The sequence below is a fragment of the Pinus tabuliformis genome, chromosome J (assembly GCF_031772625.1).
Source record: "Pinus tabuliformis cultivar Carrire ecotype Pingquan chromosome J, CPIR1, whole genome shotgun sequence".
In the NCBI taxonomy this organism is placed as follows: Eukaryota; Viridiplantae; Streptophyta; class Pinopsida; order Pinales; family Pinaceae; genus Pinus; species Pinus tabuliformis.
Genome location: NC_142295.1, coordinates 374,825,704 through 374,842,217, shown reverse-complemented (window position 1 = coordinate 374,842,217; position 16,514 = coordinate 374,825,704). Strand labels below are relative to the sequence as shown.

Sequence of the window (16,514 nt, the reverse complement as noted above, 5' to 3'; positions counted from 1 at the left end):
CATGCACCCCCCATTCACCAGTAATGTATCCCAAATACTAAACCTAGGTCATGCCAAAAGTGCATTTCTCCAAATTGGCACATAGCTTGTGTTGCCGCAGTGTTTGGAGAACCTGTCGGATGTGGTGGAGGTGCTCTTCCCAACTCTGGGTGAAAATCATGATGTCATCCAAATATACCACTACAAATGAGTTGGTGAATGGCCGCAAGATGTCATCCATCAACCTCATGAAGGTTGTAGGAGCATTCGTCAACCCGAAAGGCATAACCAACCATTTAAAAAGGCCTCCTTGGCTTTGAAGGCAGTCTTCCACACATTGAAGGGTTCGATTGGTACTTGGTGATATCCTGACTTCAAGTCGGTCTTGCTTAAATATTTTGCCCCCTTCAGTTGGTCTAGAAGGTCATCAATCCGTGGGATCGGATACCTATTCCGGATAGTGATCTTGTTTAGCGCCCGATAGTCAATACAGAGTCTCCAAGTCCCATCCTTCTTCTGTACCAACACGATCAGGCTCCCATAGGGCGATGAACTCAGTCGAATGTGACATTTCTGCAGCAAATCCTAAATTTGCCTCTTGATTTCGTCGTTCTCCATAACGGAGTGCCGATAGATTGGTCCATTGGGCAGCAACGCACCTGGGGTCAGATCGATGGAGTGCTTGACCTAACAGTGCAGAGGCACCCCTACGGGGGAGGCGAAGATGTCCTCGTACTCCACGACCTTGTCCATCTATTGTTTTCGTGCGGAGGGGCCCTGTTTGGAGGTCGTGGCCACCGTCTTCTTTCCTTGAGGGCGTATCATCAGGAAAACAAATTTCCCAGTTTTCGAAATGAGCTTACTGTATTGTTTTGTAGTAACCAAAGAGATGGCAGTAGGCGGTGCTACCTCTGGTATCTTATACAACTTATTTCCCAAAGTAATAATAACAGCACGAGGCCTTGACTCATACACAGCATGTCGCTTCCATAAGTATGGTTGGCCAAATAATACATCACAAACATCAAGGGGAGCAACGTCACATAATACCTCATCCATGAAGGGCTTGATGTTGTATGGAAAGCGGCATTGCTGGCTCATGCGAAGATCCCGTCCTTAGTGAAGCCACCCGATGGTGTACGGTTGTGGATGTGCTATGGTCGGTAAGCCTAGCTGCTTCACGACCTCTACCGAAATGAGATTCTTTTGACTCTCGCTGTCAACAATGAACTGTAGCGGGGAACCCTTTACCCACATCTAGGAGTGGAAGAGGCGCGCCTCCTTCTCTAGATCTTCAAGTTCCTCCTTCTGGATCTTTGTGGTGGCAACAGTGGCATTGGGCTCTGCATTGATAATCTACTTCCCTTTGTCATTCCCCTCGTCAGGTTCTGACTCAGAGTCGGAACATGCATCTGATTCCGTAGCCTTTAGCTCGGCCACCAATGACTGCTTGGCCTGACACTCACTTGTGTTGTGAGTGGAGCTCTTATGGAACTCACACCATTTCCTCGTGTCCTTCTTTGGCTTCGCGGCATTGTTCTTTGCTTGCGGATTTGGCGGGTTGTCCTGAGCTACCCCGCCTTGGCTTTGTCCTTTGTTCTATGGTTTGGGGGCACCTTTCCCTTGCTTCGAATTCGCAGATCCAAAGTCTCACTTCTTCTGTTTAAACTTTTGCTCGATCTTGACGGCATATCGTTATACCGTGCCGAGCGAGTAGATGTCCAGGAATTCCATCTCGTCCTGGATGTACCTATGCAAGCAGTCGCAGTACTTGAGAACCAAATGCTTCTTAGAATCCTTGATAACCAACTTCGTGCAAAGGGTATGAAAAACATAGGTAAACTTTGGCACATCTTGGTCCCTTTCCTGTCGCAGCGTTGTCCACTTTATGTATTTATCCTCATAGCTTCCGACAGGGTAGTACTGCTCCTTGATGGCATCCCGAAACGAGTTCCAAGTGGATGCGGCTGAAAACAGTGAGTTTGTATTTTCATCCTTCTGCTCAGAGCAGGTTTCCCACCAGTCCTTGACGTGGGGGGCTGCTTTGAGAAGTGCAAAAGTGATCTTTTCCCGGCTGGAAAAAATCATGAACGGAAAAATATCCTTTTAGCAGATTTAACCATTTATCTACAGCATCTGCATCTATCTAACCCTCAAATATGGGAATGTCAACGTTAATTTGTACCTTAAAGGGTGTGGCACTTCCAAAGTAGCTGTCAGAAGTAGATGCATCGCCCTTGGGTAGCCGCTGAAGGATCTGGGCAAAGTTATCCATCATCACGTTCCTTTGTCGCTCGAGGGCTTCTTCGAGCAAGATTTTGATAGGATCTCCTGCCCCCTCATCTTTCTTTTCATCCGCCATGGGAGGTCGTCGGGATTTGCGAGGCTGGTCTTACAAAGGTTCGACCAGTTTAAGCCCTAACTCATTATATCCCGACCTCATTAGGGACATGCAAAGAAAAACAAAGAAAGAGAAAACCGCTCTAATACCACTAATCCAGTTTTAAATAGGAACGCAAAAAATTACAGATATAACCATAAATACAAAGATGCAGTAGAAATAACACTTCACTTCATTAATATCAAACACTGAAATATGCTTACAAACAGAATGGAAATAAGACTAGCTCGGGCGATGGCAGCTTATCTCTGAGAAGAGATGTGGCAGCTACATGCTTCTAAGCTAGGTTACAATGAGGCTCAAAGGCCACCTATTTATTGTTGAGAAACAATGGAAACCCCTAAACATCCAAAAACCTAACCCTAGGAGATGAAGCGCCAAACTATGGGCCCCGTTTGGGTAAATTGGTACATCAACTTTCCGGGGTCGTAACTTTGGCATACGATCTCCGTTTGACGTGCACAATACCTCATTAGAAAGATCTATCCGAAGACATAGACCGATGTTCCTCCCAGTTTTCCCAAAAAACGTCGTTTAGGGCCTCAAAACGGCTCTGGAAGTTCAGGACCTAAAAAGTTGCAAAAAATAGTAAATTGTACTACAAATAAGGAAACTGAAAAACTGAAAGAAACAATAGTGGGGGTCCAAGTGGAATAGGCTGGTGACCACCAATATCCACCTGGATCAGATCTCCCACTCGATGTGATTTCCAAATGCCCGTCAAGCCTCCTCTTATAATCCTTTTGTTGAGAACCAATGGCCCAGATTAGATTCTAATCAATGGCTCGGATCATTTTGGCTTCATCCTCGTCTTCTTCTAAAAGTTTCATCCACAGTTAGATTAATACCCTTTAATTATTTTAATTCCTTAAGTTTAGACTAGGCACCCATTAAAAATAATTAATTATTTTAATAAAACTGATTCCGGGTGGAATTTCCCAAAACGATTTCTGGGTATTGTGGAATACATGTGTCCAAGCCTCCCTGCAAATTTTGAGGCTTAGAGCACATCAGTTTTTACCAAAAATCAACACTCCCTCTTAGCGAGGAATGTGCTCTAGTAATGCAACCTGCTAAAGCATCACCCTTCTTTGTAACATCTCCCTCTGTGTTGTTGATGTTTGACATTGCTGCCCACCAACTACTGCACAAATGTTGCATCTGTACTAGTGCTGACCCTGCCACTGCCAACACTGCATCTATACTACAACTCGCTCTCAAATTTTGCATTTGTGCTGCTACTAGCACTACCACTACCAACGCTACATCTGCACTGCAACCTTCTCCAATTGTTGTTGCTACTGTATCAACAACGGAAAAGCATCCAAAATTATTGAACAGGTGTTCAATATGATGCATCCACTGTTGGAGTTCTAATTGTTGATAGTCTTTGCGCTGGCCCTTTGAAGCCTCTGCGCTGCTGCTGAGTCTGCACTACTGCCAACTCTAGCTCTGCGCTGCTCAGTCTCTGGCGCTCCTAGCTACTGCAACTATCGCTCCGGCACTCCTCTGCACCAACACTGGTCCATCCTACTACTTATGATCTGGGCTCCTGTAGTAAGGTATTGGTCCAAGAGGTGGACTCCTCAAGGATCCTGCCCGTCTGCAGTTCTTTCGAACTACAGTTCTATATCACCCCACCTTTAGGCAATCATGGCAAACTCCTCTTCTTCGATCTGTGCGGATGCGGCCTTCGGATCATGCTTCTCGTCTTTGTCCCTCTTCTTGGGAGGACATTGTGTAGCGTAGTGACCAAGTTAACCACACTGGAAGCACTTGATCTTCGAAACATCTTTCTTCTTCTTTTGCTACTCCTGCTACCCCTTAGATGCGAGGATTGCATTCTCATCCTCCTCCTTTGGCTTCATCCCACTGCTGTTGCTGCTACCATCAAGCTTGCACTTGACTAAGTCTCTCTTCATCTCTTCCTGTTGAAGAGTGACCCACATCCCTTCCCAATCTGGCAATCTCTCTCTGCCCAAGATGCTCTGGACAAACACTTTCCATTCTTCTAAGACTAAGTTCAGGGCCAGCCTCACCATCTCAGTAGGCTAAGGTATTGACCCCACAATTGCCAACGAGTCTCGGATCTCCTGAAGCTTCGTAAGGAACGGATCAATGTGTTCCCCCTTTTGCATCTGCGTGGATCTCATCTTCTGCTCCAAGTACATCTTTCGTTGCTCGGAAGATCCTTCATATAGCGTGGCCAAAGCTTCCCACGTCTGTCGAGCAATATCCTTAACGGCAATTTGACACACTACATAATCCCTCACTCCGTTGAGGATCAACCTCTTGGCCTTCACCATCTCGGCCTTGTACTTCTTGAGCGGATCTAGATCCATGGGTACAACTACCACACTGTCGACGTAAGTTTTGAGATCATGTTCATCCAGAAGGCATGAGATCCTTGCCTTCCAGATCACATATTTGGATGCACCCTCCAACCAATCCTGATCTCGCAACCCATTAGCTACCATCTCTGCCAACAAAATGTCAAAATGCCTCCTCTCTCCTCTATGCTACTACTGGGCTGACCTACGCACTCCCTGTTGGAGTACATCTGTCGCTCTGTGGTGTTGCTCAACAAATGAGAATTTGAATTCCCTGTATAAATGAAAGAAATTTGGCCATGGAGATTCCCTCAATCTCTGCCCTTCAAAATGCTAACAAACTCCTGCTACAGCCAAGGGAAAACTCTCTCCAAAAGCCCGGAATCTCTAACCCACAATTGTTGCTCCAAAATATGTGCCACGAACTCCTACACCTAAGAAATACGCAAAGTTAATCTACTCTCCCGCAATAAGCTCAAGAGAAGCACTGAATTGGACTCCCAATTACCTCACTAGGGAGACACTCGAAGTTCTCTAAAATGAAGGTGGAATTTGGCTTGGAATTCCTGGAGCTAAACAACACTCTGGCCCTTGTGCTAAACAGTTCCAAGAGAAGATGAAATATGAAGTGTAATAACCAAAAGATAATCCCAAAGTGAGTCCATCCTCCTTTTCTAATTTCTCTTCATGCTTCTAGACTCCTTTTTAATATTATTTTATTGGTGGAGGCCATTTTCCACTAACTTACTTTTGCGCTATTTTAATAAAATAATAATTTGCCGCTATTCTCCAATAAAATAATACTAGCCACCTTTCTCCAATAATATTTGCCCCTTTTTTATTCATATTACTAAAATTGGGCAAAACTCCTTAGTGACTCCCATCCTCACAAAATTGGGGATATTATAGTCCTCCTCACCAAAATTGCTAGTCCTCAAGCAATGCTCGAACAAGCGCTCCCTCTCTCTGCTGACCCAAACTGTCACTGCAAACAATATCGGGACCCCAAATGTGCCACAGAGTCACCCTAAATCCATGCACCATCCTATCATAAATGAATCCCTCAATACCAGTGTCCCATGCCAATCTCAAAAAGATGTCACCATGTCGACGTTGTGACACTGATTACAACTGACTGCCCATCGTGCACACACCGTATCCTCCTACCCTGGAACTCGATGGTGAATGTCGATAAAGGCCAAATATATCCTACCCAGGCATCTCCATGATGTCAAAGCCTATCCATCCAAAGCCAACCTCGAACTTGTGCAGCAATGGAGACAACTTGCCTCGCCATATAATGAAGGCATGTGTGAACCCCCATGTGTCAACTCAAAATTGAACTAGATCACTCTTTGCCATGACTCCGCTCATCACATGACAGAGTGACCAATCAACCAATGGAATCCCTGGATCCCACAGGCAGACCTGCTGTGGCATAGCTCTAGCAACTGCTAGAATCCATCTGTGCCTTGTCTCTAGCCCCTACATGCAATCAATATATAGGCTCCATATATCATGAACTAATTTGATGCATGCTAAATTGCCCTATCCCTAACACTGCATACTATTGATGACCACTGGACCCACATGTGCCAAATAACTACCCCTTGAATGCAACCAATAGATGGGTATTCAGTACCTGCAATCAACTTAGTGTATTCGGATCCACCGTGTTTTGGCTAATGATCACCACTAAGTCTGCCACCCGCCCTCTCAATAATGTGCCAATACAATGTCTAGAGCCCGGACACCCACTGCAAAACTACCTCAGTCATACACGATATCCTCTGCTCATGCAAGATCCCGACATGCCCTGCAGAAAGAGTGGCACATGTCTCCCCTGTGACTAACTCCCCAGGTGTAGGCTCAGTGATGAACAATATGCCACCCCTACAAAATATCATCTCATCCCGCAGCCTATGGTTGTCAACTCGCATACTAACCCTGCTCCTCCATTGCAGAATATTTATCGTGCCCCTAAGGCACTGAATCTCATAGCGCCATCTCAAGCAAATCCCCCAAGTCTTGCTATCCACACTATGGGTTTGGATCAGACATAATAAGGCTCCCCTCAATTGCATGTGTTGCCAACAAGTGGAAGATGTGTGGGCTTCAATGGGTATGATCAAGAACCCGTGTGGATGCTCCCAGCCTGTTCCATGACCGATCCGCTCTCCCAACCTGGGTATGTCCACCCCAATGGCATGCCTGACATCCTCGTTAAGAAATCTCCCTGCTAGTAGCACTCCTTTAGTCTGCAGTGCAACCCCACACACTACTGCATATAACCATGTACCCTCGTGTCCCCTGGCATACAACTGCACCCATTTGCACATCTTTGTGCACTGCCAGATCCTGCTACATGTTATTGCATCATCTAGGATTAGCTGGTATCACCCCTGTATCGATGTGTATGCCACTCTATGAGAAAATTCACTACGATGTGAACCTCTCCTCCTACACCACTATGCAACCCTGCACACCATTGTGCACCACTGCACACCTTCATGCTCCTATACTGTTGCGCACCGCTGCATACCCATATACACCCCTAGATATCAAGGTCTAAGACTGAGTCCATAAGCATCATCCTGCACCCTGTTAGGGTCACCATCTCCATTACTTCACCTCCATAACAACGGATGAGTGGTCGTCCCCTCGTGATCCTCTCGAAGAGATCCGACAAATAAACCTCCCTAAATGTCAGTGTCGGTAACACTATTGCTACTCCGTGACCTCTACGCCCTACACATTTGCAGAAAATCTTCATCCTAGTACAATGTTCTGTCTGGTGGCCTATTGATGCCACCGTCTCCAATTAGCCCCAGTCTAAGTATGCAGATCCTCCTACGACCCCATGTACGGCCAGCCTACCATGACAACTCATAGAATCTGCCTGTTCCCCTGCCAATCCATCCTGTTACTATTGTTCTCCGGAACTCTGATGGAAATCTAAAAATGTGTATGCACTCATTCACTAGATCCATCACAGAGCTACTACTATCACCACCCAAATCCCTGATGTAATGGGGGTTCCCACATGGATCCCAGTAATAGACTGGCCCTGGAGCTCTTGCAATAATCAACAACCCCTGCTGAACTATAGCCATAGATATATCCAGACACCAAGCTCGCTCCACTATGTACCAACTCAATAATTCTTGCCACCCAACCCCGTGAGAGGGATCAAATGCAAGAACACATGTATACCTAACAACTCCATCATGCCAATATTGCGCCCTGCGCAACCCATGTCTCCTCATCGCAGGGTCTTGATTAATGCATCTAGGTAACATTGCCTCCCTCTCTCCAATGTGCAAAGGTAACATAACAATGTTACAAGCCCCATCTATATAAGCCTATAGAGAGATATTGTCTAGAAGTACTGCAGCTCTATTGGCATCCTGCACATCTATCTGCTCCTCGTCAATGACAGACTTGAAATATGACTACCCATCCTCCTTTACGATGGGCTCAACTGGAGTCACTAGCTATCCCTCCATAGATAGCTCATCAGCATAACATCCTTATCTGGATCATGCTCCTCAAGGTGTTCTCCATGTTGTTGTAGGTGGCTGCCGTCTGGAAACTCTATCACACCTCTAGCTACTGTTACCCACTACTTGTGGCTAGTATGCATCGGAGAAAAATTTTCTCCTAGATGGTCCTCAGTCGACAGCTAGCAGCGCCTTGCAACCACTAGATAGCTCGATGTGCCATTTTCTCCAACACCTGAGCTAGCCATGTGGTCCCTCGCCCATTTGTTATGAATGTATATTTGAAGGTGGGCCCCCGACCCCTAAGATATCTTCGGGGTACAATGTCTCATGGATTGAGATACACTGCCGAAAATATGAAACTGCATGATTATTCGAATGTTGACTGGGCAGGCAGTGTGGAGGATCACTAGAGCACTTCTCAGTGCTGGTTCTCTTTGGATTTTGCTTCGATATCATGGATGAGCAAGAAGCAGAAGTCAGTTGCTATAAGCACCACTGAGACCAAATACATAGCTACGAGTATGATCTCGTGTGAAGCTGCATGGTTGCAGAAGCTCTTAAGTGAGCTGTTTGTACACATGATGAATACCACTGTGATTCTCTGTGACAACCAGAGGGGGGATTCAATTATTGAGGGATCCCGTATTCGATGATTTCTCCAGCAGATAGACATCAAATACTGCCTTATCTAGGATATGGTAAGTCAATGAGCGAGGAGGCTCCATCGCATTGAGACTGATGTACAGGTCGTAGACATTTTGTCAAAGCCCAGGGGAAAGGTCAAATTCTTGACTTTCCGAGAACGACTTGGTGTTGTTCAGAGACCCTCTTATGAGAGTCATGTATGATGCACACATTGAGCTCTGGGAGCTTCAGGGGGTGCAGGGTACTTCTTGGAGCAACATACGACCCAGGGAAACTCACCCTCCCTTGGTGGTGCGCTATGTACAGGGTGACAGGTTCAACTTTCCCCTGTGATACCCCGTGGCGACTGTGGAACAGATGATTAGTTCTCCTGTGGGTCGGGATGATTTGTTCTCCCGTGGCAACCGTGGAACAGGATGATTAGTTCTCCTGTGGGCCGGGATGATTAGTTCTCCCATGGCAACTGTAGAACAGGATGATTAGTTCTCCTGTGGGTCAGGATGATTAGTTCTCCTGTGGCAACTGAGGAACAGGATGATTAGTTCTCTTGTGGGCCAGGATGATTAGTTCTCTCGTGGCAACTGTGAAACAGGATGATTAGTTCTCCTATGGGCCGGGATGATTAGTTCTCTGATGGCGACTATGGGGCAGGATTATTCGTTCTCCTATCGAGGCATCCTACCCATGCAGTCTGGGACTCATGGGAAGTACCTCTCATCTGATCAATGAGCAGGGAAATGGGGTTAAGGACCATAGTAGTATTATCAATGGACGCATCAATGTATCTACCATACTCCCTATGCTAGGATGACCTCCATTGATCTGGGATCAATGAAACTGATCTGGGATCAGTATGAGTGGTTTGAGACACTCTCTTGTGATATTGATCTGGGATCAATAAAACTGACTTCGGGCTAGTAAGAGTGATGTGACGCACTCTCTTCAGATGAAACTAACTTCGGGTCAGTAGAGAATGGTATGAGACATTCTCGATCACTTCTTCTTCTTCATCGTTCAGCAGAGCAGAGCAGTGCAAGTCACTGATGGTAGAGATAGTACAATCGGACATATGGATCAGTGGATGGAGTTCTCCCTAGTTGAGAGGGAGTGTCAAAATTGGCAACTAGGGCCAAACTCCATGTGGGTCATCTTATTAATGGAAGCTGATATTTTTCTTGGATCCCTCTCATCGAGAGGTGTAGGATTGATCAAAAGATCATCCGATTCCGATAAGTATTCATGGAGATATGAATTTATGTGTGTTATGGGACAATTCGTCAAGGTCGGCCAGCAACCAAATAAACCCCACTTGTGCTCAACGTTTTAGTATAAATAGAGGTGACCTTCAAGTCATTTCAACACACTTGGGATCTCTTCCTCTCTACTTGTCTTTGGGTTTTAGTAGGAGGAGAGATCTGAAGGGATAACGCTGCCCTAATCCAGAGGGCAGAAGCCGGAACTGCCGGGAATAGCCGGAATTGCCGGAACTTCCAGAACTGCCGGAACTATCGAGAACTACCGGAACTGTCGAAACAGTCGGCACTGCCAAAACAGTCGGAACTGTCAGAATAGCGGAAACTGTCGGGAACAGCCAAAACTGTAGGAATTGTCGAAACTGTCGGAACTATCGGGAACTGCAAGAACAGCTAGAGCATCTGTCTCCGAAGGAGAGCAGCATGCAAGGGACAACTAACTAACATTGGGACAGTTGTATGGTACTTAGCAGCAAATACACCAAGCATGGAATGTTATAGCTAGCATGCAACAACAAGCATGCTAGGGACAACAAGCAAGCAAGATGCAGCCAACACAAAGGTCAGTATGGCAACATGGTGCAGCCATGGCACATAATGCAATATAGTGATGGGTACAGTCATGATTAATGAAGTGTGATGAGATGCAGCATAGTGATGATGGGTGTAGCGCGGTCAGGTGCAGCATGATGACGAAATGTAGCACAACAATAGGTGAAGGAGTCGCCTTGGAGAATCAGTTGAAGCAACATGTCTTCAATTGATCTCATGTATCATCTTCTTAGAGATGATCTATGCTCTTATCTAGATAAGTCAAAGTGTTGACTTCTGTTGTAAACGTACTCTCTCTATCTATGCTGAACTATTGAAGAACATATAAGAAGAATTGATCAAGGGTTTCCCCACATTGGGGTTTGTCCCTAGCTAGCGCCACATCTTGTGTCCTCTTGTCTTGGCTTGTCTTCTGCGATTTATGTTTATGTTGTATCTCCAGTTTACTTTAATGCTGATGTGATTGCTAATCTGGAAAAGATATTGAGCTAACTGTGAAAATTGAAATAAATTGCTCTAAGCATAGAACATACCTAAAATTAACAGTATCCCTTTCCATAAATTCATAGGAGAACTTTTGACATGTTTAATGACTTCAACTTCTTATAGGACTATGACTATCCTTCTTCTTCATGCAACGAATCTTGATGACCCATCCAACCTATAGATGTCCTTGCAATCATGAAATCATTTAACCAAACTTGATTATAAAATGAAAAGATACTTACTTGTCATGTGAAGATGAAATCTTCACCTTGATTGCTTTCATGATGGTTGAAGAAGATATACTAGTTCTTCTTCTTGGATGGCCTTCTTTTGAATGAGAGAGCCTTTCCTCAATAGAAGAGGTTGATCTTTTTGATGAGGATGATTCGTTGCTTCCTCTGATGATCTTCTTCTAGGGCAAGGAGATGATCCTTGCTTGATTTTATAACCTTGAAGATGATAATGCCTTCTTGCCTTAAATATGCTTTGCCTTCTTTTGTAGTATAAATCAGGACTGCTTCTAGGGTTTCGACTTTCTCCAAGATGATGTGATCTTCGTTCTTGAGGTCCTTCAAGCTACCTTACTTTGTAGACAACTAGAGAGGGTCTTGGTGGCCTTTTGATTGTGGCTATAGAGACAAAAGTTCTTGTTGTTGTAGACTAGTTCCTTGATCTGGGGTTTGATGTAGATCTTGATCCTTTTGATAACCTTCAACTTGCTTTGATACCCTTCTTGAAATTGATCCTTGATTGTCTCTTTGTTGCCCTTCCTTTGACTTCAGCACCTTAGCTCTGATACCATGTTGAAGAATCTAGGGCAATTAGATTAATAAGATTCTTCTTCATGATGATAACTATTTGTGAGGCATTTTTACTTTTCCTTATTAGCACAATCTTCTCTTTGACATTATTAGAGTGTGTGTTTCTTATTTCATCAAATAGCTACCAAAACAAAAGAGACAAGAACACAAGATGTTGGCTTTCTGCCAAGGCCAAAACCTCTCACTCTTTGAGAGGAAAACTTGCACACAATTCTTCTTATAGAGATTCCAATTGATGAATACCAAGACCATGACCCTTGACCTGTTTTGCCACTCCAAGACCAAGACACCAATCCTCTTCTTTGTCACTGTTGAGATCATCATCATCGCTGCACCACAGAGGCCATTACTACTGCACCACAAAGATCTTCATTACTGCTGCAACATCATTGTTGCACCTTCACCGAGGTCTTCATGAGATCTCCATATGAATGAGAGTTGCTCTTAGATTCACTGAGATCATGATTGTTTCATCATGGCTATGCCTTCCCCGAGATCATAACTGCACTCCTACTGAAGTTATCACCATGTCAACGAGGTCTCTACCTTGTTTTCATCATGACTTGATAATATGTCTTTATCACTGCAACCAGATCTGCATCATGACCTTGTCTTCACTAGGATTATAACCAAGACCATGGTTGCCATTATGACAATGTCTAGTATGCCGAGAGTGTCTTATTGTGGGATCACAATTATGTTGAGACAGTGATCATTACTACTATGAGACACAGAGATGCTTGATCGAACTCCTTATGACTGTAATTACTTGCATCATGATTATGCCCGAAATTGAAGAGACATACTGCACCCATCCGAAATATTGTACTTATGTACTCAACCGAAATATTGTAACCCTGTACCTTATCCAAAATACTGTACCCTGTACTTCATCCGCAATTTCAGAGATATCCGAGATCCTGTACTTGTTGTACCATCCGAAAATCACAGAGAGAATCCGAGTTTTTCCTGCACTTTTATGTTGACCCTAACTGGGTATATATAGTGGTTAGTCCTCCATAATTAGCCGACGTGTCAATGAACCGATGTGTCTCCTTTTTGAGCCGACATGACTGTGTTTAGTTATTTAATTCAATTTGAGGCCGACATGACTGCATCTTTCATCGTTTTGCTTGCTGCCTTCTTTAAGAGGATTGTGCTTGTCTTGGAGGGCTTGATCTAGACACTAGGTTGACTCATATACATTACATATATGCTCAAGAAGAGCTCTTCAATTTTCTTTTGACTCTTTGACTTTCCTATAGCACTTCAACATGTGCTAGACCTATGCAATGAGCAAGAAACTCATTATTATAATTTACAAAATAAATATTTCTTTTCTTTTACAAGTACAAAGATCAAAATTATATTTATGAAGACCGAACCTAGTTACACTTTCTTCAACACCCACTACCCAGAAACAATCTACTATTGGTTGTTGGTTGGAATGTTAATCTCAACGCTGAATATTGCTCAAAATGCTCTGAAAATTTACCTCTAAACTCCTCTCCCAAAACCCAGAAAGACCCGAAATGGTTTAGGCTGAATCCAGATGATGAAGTAGCCCTCCAAAATGGTGCAAATGGCTCTTTGGCTGGCTATACGCGCTACTGGGTTTCTTCCCTATATATCACTCAGAAAATTCTGAAATATTAACCACAACCTCTACACACTAATCCCAAGTCCCAACAAAATCAAAAATGGTTTTGGCCCAATTCCAACTAACCCAGATGACCCCAAAAAACGTGAATGGCTCTGCCAGGTTGACTTTACACACTACTGAAAATGCCCTGCTCAAATCTGTTCTAAACAACAGCTGAATAGCCACCCAAACTCCACACAAATTCTCCTCTAAAAGTAGGCTCTCTCCAACCCCAATCTCTCCCAGAATTTGTTGCTCCTCTCTCTTGCGCAAGCTTCAGCCAATGAGTTTTGCGCACTGTATAAATGAGAGAAATTTGGCCTTGAATATTCCCTCAATCTCTTCCCTTCAAAATGCCAACAAACTCCTGCTACAGCCAAGGGAAAACTCTCTCCAAAAGCTCGGAATCTCTAACCCACAGTTGTTGCTCCAAAAGATGTACCACGAATTCCTCTTATGCCCAGGAAATGCGTAGAGCTGATCTACTATCCTACAATAAGCTCAATGGAAGCCCTGAATTTGATTCCCAAATTACCTCACTAGGGAGAGACTCGAAGTTCCCTTCAATGAGCGTGGCATTCTGCTTGGAATTCCTAGTGCTAAACAGCACTCTAGCCATTGTGCTAAACAACACCAAGAGAAGATGAAATATGAAGTGTAATAGCCAAAAGATAACCCACAAAATGAGTCCATCCTCCTTTTATAATTTCTCCTCATGCTTCTAGACTCCTTTTTAATATTATTTTATTGGTGGGGGGCATTTTCAACTAAGTTACTTTTGCCGCTATTTTAACAAAATAATAATTTGTCGCTATTCTCCAATAAAATAATACTAGCCACATTTATCCAATAATAGTTGCCCCTTTTTAATTAATACTATTAAAATTTGGCAAAATTCCTTAGTGACTCTCATCCCCACAACAACGAGGATATTGTAGAAGTTGGAATCTCCTCTAGGTTTGAGAGGGAGTAAAAGGAGTCCCCTTGAATAGGAGCAGGATCTATTCTTTGATTAAAAGGAGAACGGGGATATCCTCCTTGATTGAGAGGGAGTTTTGGACATTGGTTCTCCTTATGGCATGTACTAGACCAGGGCTAACAGTCATAAGTCTAATGCATACATCAAGTAGGGAGAATGATGACTTGTTTGGTTCTCCTTGTGTCAAGTACTTTGATGGATCAGGACTGATGTCCTAAGTCAAGTACATGGACATGGATAAGGATAATGTTGGATTGGATAAGCATCTTGCACAGACATTCTTGAGTTGTGTAATGTGATGGATTAGTATGGAGATCCAAAGTCACATGGACTTGGATAAGAAAGGTCTGATGGTAGGATTACTCCGAGTATCCTAGGTGGAGTATGTACCATGATGAGGCGGTATTGTGTCCTATGGAATGCCTCCCAGCATTGTGCTCTGATCTTGTAAGAGATAAAGTGTACACGTAAAGGCCTTGGGTAATATAACAACGTTCGCTATGATGAGTGATGCTTATCAATCTAGAACTCTTCTTATAAGAACTTCTCAAATGGAGTATTGTCCTTGTACTGGTTTGACAATTATGAATACCTCCTTAGTTAAGAGAGAGTGTTGGAAATTGTAACTAGTTTCAGTCTTCATAATTGTCATTTGTCTTAAGCCATAATGTATCTCTTATGTATTGATCAAAAGATGAAAGAAAAATGTAAAAAGAAAAATTATTTATGCAGCATGGGTTTCATGCTTGTTTGGTCAATAGCTCAAGCATCCATTGTGTGCTTTAGGTGTGTGTCTAGAGTCAAAATCATGTAAAAGACCCATTTGGGTACATGTCAAAGAATGTAGATTTATCTTTTATTTTGTAGTGTCCAGAGGGTTCAATAGACCAAGTTGGCCTGCCCTGCTCAAGTCAGCCCAGCATGGGCTTAATGATGCACTTTGAAGGGCTATATATAAGAAGGTATATGACCTCATTTGGAGACAAGAACAGTGCGAGTTTCTCTATCTGATCTACGGCCTATACTATAGTGCAAAAGGGCTAGAAGTGTCGAAAAACAAAGGGAGGAGTCCTGAAGAATGAAGTATATGCTATATGTGCCTGGAACAGTGTCCATTTCTTAGAAACCTCAGATCCAAAGTTGCAAAAGAAGGTTGTAGAACCATAAGGCTAGGAGAGCCTCATTCTCACGAATATCTACTTGAAGACAGTGTTGACGATGAACCACACTTGTTGGTTCGAAACGCGTCGACAAATGATTTATCTTGTGATTTACGCCGAAGAATTTCTCGTAAACCTGATATGGATCACAAAAGCCTCAATTCAACAAGTGTTGAAATTTCTAAGTCTGACACGTTAGAAATGCCTACTGCATTATCTGGTTTAATTTCTCTTCCTTGTTTATTCCATTAACAAGTTATTTATAAATATAAATACTGAAATAAACACAAATGCAGCCTTAACTCATATATAGATCACCAACTAAAATAAATGAGACAAACACACAAGTGACACCGTTATTTTTGGACAATCGTCCCCAAAAAAACACAATGCGGGAAAATCGGTGCAACAGATATGAGGATTTTATTATTATGCAGTTTCTGAATACAACTAGGGTACCAGAAATGGCTCACCCAACTGAGAATGCCCTCGGTAGTAGTACCTCTCCTCGGAGACAGATATTCCAGCTGATCAGTCACCGGATGAACGATCCCACAGCAACTACAGCAGCTCCTTAGCTAGACAACGAAAGCTGCTCCAAGCTTCTCTATTGCTCTGCGTCACTCTATAGGGACTGCGTCACCCTTCCCAGCTCACCAGCACTCAGTCTGCCCCACGAAAAATCTCTTGGCGCTACCTCTTGGTCGTGCATCAGCTCTACTAGCCTCTGCACAGCAACTGAAGCCTCTACGTCAGCCCCTTG

At 43.7% G+C, this 16,514-nt stretch overlaps 1 protein-coding gene across 1 annotated transcript in view; it reads right to left on the bottom strand.

Annotated features, from left to right (window-relative positions):
- LOC149227297 (uncharacterized) overlaps window positions 1-16,514 on the bottom strand; it is a 230,957-nt gene that overhangs the window by 142,213 nt on the left and 72,230 nt on the right. The window lies entirely within an intron of this gene.